General features: G+C 42.2%; 1 long non-coding RNA gene across 1 annotated transcript; it reads right to left on the bottom strand.

Annotated features, from left to right (window-relative positions):
* Positions 1-1,224: 1,224 nt before the first annotated feature.
* On the bottom strand, positions 1,225-4,981 carry LOC111741152. Its single transcript, XR_002780915.1, has 3 exons — positions 4,625-4,981; positions 3,699-3,828; positions 1,225-1,869 (listed from the first exon to the last, which is right to left on the bottom strand). It is a non-coding gene; the product is annotated as an uncharacterized LOC111741152 (long non-coding RNA).
* Positions 4,982-6,454: the final 1,473 nt, after the last annotated feature.

Here is a 6,454-nt window from a genome sequence, read left to right as displayed (position 1 = left end):
GTTGCATCTTCTGGGTAGCCATTAAAAAGAAAGGAAATTCCCATTTCTATCTCCTTTTCTTCTTCTAGTAGGCCCGAATTTAGACATAATAGCATGAGCTAGAACATCTGTCTTGTACCACAAGGTAGTAGAATGCGTATTGAGGATGGCAGACCAATGAGAAAGAAGGGGGCTGGTCCCTGATAACATTTTGGGGAGCCATCATACCAGTTAGGACTTTAATGTGAAGGATAAAAATTTCCATCTTGTTTAAGCTGTTTTAATTTGATATCTTTGCAAAAGCAGCTAAACCAATATACCAACTGATTTAGTACGTATAAATACAAATCTGTTCGAAATCACAGTAAAAGTAAATGGATTAGACTCACTAGTTAAAAGACAATGATTTCAGGTTAGAATAAAAGAAAACCCAAACAGCCATGAAGAATGAAAACAGCCATGCTCATTTATTACATATTGTCTCTAGCTGCATTCACGGTATACTACCAGGGTCGATTGTTATACTAGAGACTATAAGGTCTGCAAAGTAAATGATAATTACTACTTGGCCCTTTACAGAAAAAGTTTCATGATCCCTGAACTAGGGCGTAAAGCAAATTTTAACAAATATCAAAGAATAGGTATTATACTGACTATATTCTCTAATCTTAAATAAATAAAATGAGAAGTCGAAAGCAGAGAGATAGCCAAAACAACCCCGTTATGTTTGGAAGTGTGTCTAAAGAATTCATAGGGAAAAGAAAGAATCATAAAAGAAATTACAAAATATTTGGTAGTGGAGGACATTGGACTATCATAGGAGAAAATCTGTGGGAATCTGCTAGAGCAATGATTGGAGAGACATTAATATTTTTAAAAAACTATATTAGGAAAAAAAGACTAAAAGTTCATAAGCTGAGTATCCAACTCAACAATTAAAAAAAAATAACAGAATAACCTGACGAAAGTAGTAAAAAGAAAATAAGAATGGAAGTGAACAAAATAAAAAACAAAGAAGCAATAGAAAAATAAATGGCAAAAGTTAGTTCTTTGAAATGACCAAGACGAACCTCTGGCAAGATGGACCACCACCACCAAAAGAGAATAAATAATACTAGATTAATTTACTAAATTAATTTATTAGATGAATTAATTTAAAACAATTAAAAAGTGAATGTAATAAGTGATACTGCAGAAAATTTTTTTTAATTATGAGAGAATGCTATAAGCGGCTTTATACCAATACATTTGAAATTCACAAGAAACGGTCAATTTTTTAGAAACATATAAATGTCCAAAAATGATTCAAGACGTTAATAGAAAAACAGAATAGTTCTATGTCCTTGGTATCAGTCATCTATCGCTGAGTAACAAAGTCACTCTAAAACATAGTGTCTTAACAATCATTTTATTTGCTCATAATGGTGCCAATCATCAGGTAGGCCAGGCATTATTGTAAGACCCAGTCTTCTGTTGGTCTCACAAGGAATCGCTCAGGCAGTGGCAGTTCTACTGGGTCTGGATGGTCTAGGATGGCTTCCTTCAGGAGGCTGGCAGTTGATGCTGGTTGTCAGCTGAGTCACATATCTCCATCGGGTTATTCCGGGCTTCTCACGTTAGCAGAAGGATTCTCAGCAAACAGCAGAATGCGGCAAGCCCCAGTGCACAAGTATTTTCAAGCTCCTGCTTGTGTCATGTTTTCCAGTGTCTTATTGGCCAAATAACATTGGCCAAGCAAGTCACTGAATCAATGTGGGAGGGATTATACAGGCTAAGGAGACAGGGAGAGGTGTTCATTGGGGACCTGTTACTATAACAATCAACCAAAACTGTTAGGTAAACATGAAAATCATCCCTTCGTAAATATGCTGTGGTCTTCCACATTGGGTGCTGAAAAAGGACATTGTGGAAAAATTGGTGAGATCCACATAAAGTCTGGAGTTTAGTTACTAGTAATGTACCAATGTTAGTTTCTTATTGTGACACATGTACCGAGGTTATGGAACTCTTATATTAGGAGAAACTAGCTGAGAGGTATGGGGAAACCCTCCTTGTCTGTAAATCAAAAGTATTCCAAAATTAAAAGTTTATTAAAAAAAAAGCAACAACTCTTTAACATGCCGAAAAACACTGGTTCAGATAGTATTATGGATGCTTTTTGCCAAATTATTTAAGAAACAGATATCCCTCTTTTATTTAAACTGTTCCAGAAAATTGAAAAAGAAGAAATGTCTTCTAATTAATTTTATAAGGTTAATATAATCTTGATATGCAAACTAGTCAAGGACAATATGAGAAAAGAAAATTATAGGCCAATCTCACTCATGAAGAGAAAGGGAAAAATCTTAAATGAAATATTAGCAAACTGAATACATACATACATATATATGTGTGTGTATAATTAATCCAGTAGGGGTACAAGGACAGTTAAAAATTAAAAAACCCAAAGTAGTTTACCAAATTAACAGAGCTAAGAAGAAAACTCATGTAATCATCTCAACAGATACAAACAGAATAAGCACTTGGTAAAAATTTAGCATCACTCGTTAGAAAAACTCTTGATCAACTCAGAATGGAAGGAAACGTCCCAAAGATAAAAAATGTCTGTCAAACACCAACAGCAAACAATATCTCTGATGGTAAAATATTTGAGGCATTTTCTTTAAAATCAGACATGAGAGAAGTCTATCTGCTATTGCTGACACCATACAACATTTTACTATATGTTTTAACTAGCAAAGTAAGACAAAAATAAAATTAAAACAATAAAAAGAATAAAAATTAGAATGGAAGAAAAAAATGCAATTTTAGGTACAGATGACATGATTGTCTATAGAAAAAATAAGTCAAGGAAATCTACAGGTGAACTGAACTAAGAAGAGTTCAGTAAGACGAGGTGAGGTCGGGGAGCAGAGGATGTCTGGCTTCATTGTTGTGGCACAAAAGAATCTATCTAGTTCTCCGAATACTCTGGAGAGCTTTCGACACTGGCCTCTGGGCTCTGTGAGCAAGGCTGCTCCAGGCCCTGGGTCAAGGGGCATCTTGGAGGGCGGGGATACACCTCCCAGGGATCAGCACCCACTGCATGAGGCGGGCACCCTGGCATTGGACTCTCCTGTAGTTTCGGTTGGAAGATCCAGGCTTTGAAACTCCACTGGGCTCTGACGCCAGCCAGATTCCTCCTGGTCTGGAGCTGGGGAGACCTGGGTCGGAGCATGTCCAGGCCCTCCTCTAGGATTTGCGCCCCTGAAACTGGCCTCTGGCTCTGTGGCTTGGAAGCCTGTTGGCTGGCAGGAGGGAAAGCTGTAAGAGTGCCCAGGCCGCTGCTCCTGTCCCAGCCTTTCTTTCCTCATTGCCCCAAGCCTAGAGCTCTGTAGCTCCCTGCCAGCGTTGCTGTCTCACAGGCTGGCAAAGCCTGCTCGGACGGAAGGCCTATAATTTGTGACTCATGGCCTGTCGCCGACCATGGGCAGTGCTGAGTCACTTGGGCTTGCCTGCTCTGCAGGGGATTGCCAGGGCCTAGTCCCTCAAAGGCACTGGTGCCAGTGGTGAAGCCCACCCTTGACTGCTGGGCCAGCTGGAGGGAAGCTTTTTGAGAGTACTTTGATGCCCAGGCCAGTGTTGCTGTGTCAGGGGCATCTGCCTCAGGAAGGCCTTGCCTGATCAGGTCCTCTCATTCCCTGGGACTCTGCTCTCCATGAGCCCTGACGGGAACATACCTTGCATAACCAAGGCTGGTGCAGTGGGGGGTCCGAGGTCTCTCAGGAGGTCTTAAGAGTCAGGGTCCCAGGTTAGTCAAGGGCATCCATGCTGCATACTGGGGACATGCTCTCAGCCTTCTTTTATTTTCTTGCAAACAAGGACAAAAGTGAAAATAGGGAAGAACACCTTTTAATTTTTTTCTGTTCATCAGGTTGGCGAAAAATTTAAAGGACTAAATAATACCCAGCATTGAAGAGAATGTAGAGAAGCAGGTACTGTCACATGAAAATGGCAAGGGACAGGGGGTCCCAGCCTTTTTCCGAAGCACCACATGGCACTACTTGGTAACATTTAAAAGACAGATAAACTTTTGACCCAACAGTACACTTTTGTGCACATTTCATATAGAAAAACGTATACGATGATACAAAAACATTTTGCCAGTCCAAGTATTTCTATAGCTGTCTGTGACACAAAAAATTATATTCAAGAATGTTCACTGCAGCTTTGTTTGCAACTTAAAAAAAAAAAAAAAAGGCAACCGCCTTAATGTCTAACAGTAGGGTGATGTATAAATAAACCTGCCTGTTCTAATGAATGCTCACAGCTGTTAAAAAGAATGAGGTAGGTCTGTATGTAGTGACTGATATGAAAGGATGTTTGTGATATATCATAAAGCAAAAGTGAGTCACGGGACCATGTGTTTAATATGATCCTGTTAAACAAGCAAATCCTCTGAGTGTGTGTGTGTGCACACGCGCGGGAGAAAGTCTGGAAGGATGATAATGATGGTTTTCTCTGGGAGGGGGCTGATAATCGACATAATGGGAGACTTTCACTTTTTAATCTATATATTCCTATATCGTGCGATGCTTTCACAAGTGTGCATTTGTTTTTAAATAAAACGAAAACAATTAAAAACAAAATAAGTCATTGTCCTTACCCATCACGAGGGCCCGAAGGCATGTGCATATCTACGCGTGCACGAATGTGAGACAGAAGTGTGTGAGGTTTCTCCTGTCTCCCCTGGGGCTGAAAACTTCTCGTGGCTCATGGCTCGTCCTCCTTCAGGTCGGATCACCCAATGGGAGCCACAGCTGGGTCTCTCATTTCTAAACAGCTTCCCATGTCTATCCTCCATCCCTCCTTGTGACTTCCTTGGGGGTTCCCTGCCCCCATTTGTCCTCCCAGAGCCCCCTGCCTGTCCTCTTTCTGGCCACTTCACACTGGTTATCCTCACCCCCTACCCCATGCAGCTACACTGTGAGCACCACCAAAGCCAAGGCAGCATCCTGTCCCTCTTTGCTCTTCATTTATATGCACAGAGAGAGGCCTCTGTGCATATGTTTGCTGAGTGACATAAGAATGAATAATAAAGGAACCTTCAGAGGGTAGCTGGGCAGGAAGGGACCTCTGAAATCACCAGGCCCACTTTCCTACCTGATGCCCTGTGCCCTCTGTCGGACACCTCTAGTGATGGGCAGCCACTGCCATTTGAGGCATTCGATCCCCTTCCTGTGGGGATTAAGTGGCTTCCAGAAGAGGGACAGTTGGTGGAGGCATTTCCCAGGTCAATTTCAAGTCTGTGGTCAGTTCTCGGCAGACAGTTTAGCAGCTTGGCAGGATGAAAAGGAAATGGCTCCGCTTCTGCTGCCAGGAGAGCCCTAACCTGCTGCACTTGGTACCTGCCTGCGAGACCTCATCCAGTTCCAGCAGGTCAGCCCCACCCTAACCACCATGTTGGCAGAGTAAATTAAGCATTGAAAACAAACTAATTAGTACTTCGGGGTAGCTTCATTCAGAAAATTACCGCACCAGGGAGGAGGTGTCTCATTTAGAACCGACTTAATTAAAAGACACTCAGTAAATTCCTGTAACAGATGAAGACAGCACTTTCCAGAAATGCTGTAAATGAAATGTTTTACTGCATATATCAAATGGTGATTAAATCTTTAATATCATAATTCCTGAAGAATGCTATTGTCGGTGACAAACAGCAACCCTCGCAACAAAGGACCTAATTGTTCCTTCCTCCTCGCTTAGCAGCTCACAGGAAGTCATAACTTCTCAGTTGTACTTTGTTCTTTGCATTTTTTTTTTCGTTCTTTGCATTTTTGATACCTATGAGTAAATGCCAACTCTGGGAGGAATCTGCCATAAAGATAAAAAATGGATAAAAACACTTTTTTCTGACTGGTTGACTTGTGGTTTAGAAAAAGACACATCTATCTTTCCTAAGCGAGGTGGCAGTCTTGTTAGTTGAATATCTGCCACAATGGGTGGGCTGTGGCCTGGGGTAGAACAGAGATGCTGAATGACTTGCCCAAATTGCCCAGCAAAGTAGAGGCTGGAGAGAAAGCCCTGCCCATGTGGTGTAGGGTGGCCTGGTGGCTGCTCCTGCCTTGGGAATGTGGCCTGAGGCAGGCAGGATGGAATGCCCACAACCTGCTCTGTCCCCCACCTCCCACCCTGCCAGGCTTCCTCCTAGCACAGCTACCTGGGACTGAGTGCATTCAGGCCACCCTGAGCACTTTTTCCTACTGGATGGGTATCTTCCTCGAGCGCCTGGTCTTGACATGGCTATGGGAGGGACCTAGAGGATGGAGGAGGGATGGGCAGAGTCATTGATCCACAGGAAACTGACAATGTGCAGACTCCCAGACTTTAGGGGTAGGGTAGGGGGTTGGTTATTGAGGAAGCTTGTGACAAGAGAAAGGGCCTTCTTGAAAAGATCTGAAAACCATCTTTTTGCTGACTTGCTGGGTAAATGGCA

The sequence above is a fragment of the Pteropus vampyrus genome, unplaced genomic scaffold (genome assembly GCF_000151845.1).
Source record: "Pteropus vampyrus isolate Shadow unplaced genomic scaffold, Pvam_2.0 Scaffold74, whole genome shotgun sequence".
Classification (NCBI taxonomy): domain Eukaryota; kingdom Metazoa; phylum Chordata; class Mammalia; order Chiroptera; family Pteropodidae; genus Pteropus; species Pteropus vampyrus.
The sequence above is the reverse complement of the archived record's forward strand: the minus strand, read 5'-3'. Positions and strand labels throughout refer to the sequence as shown.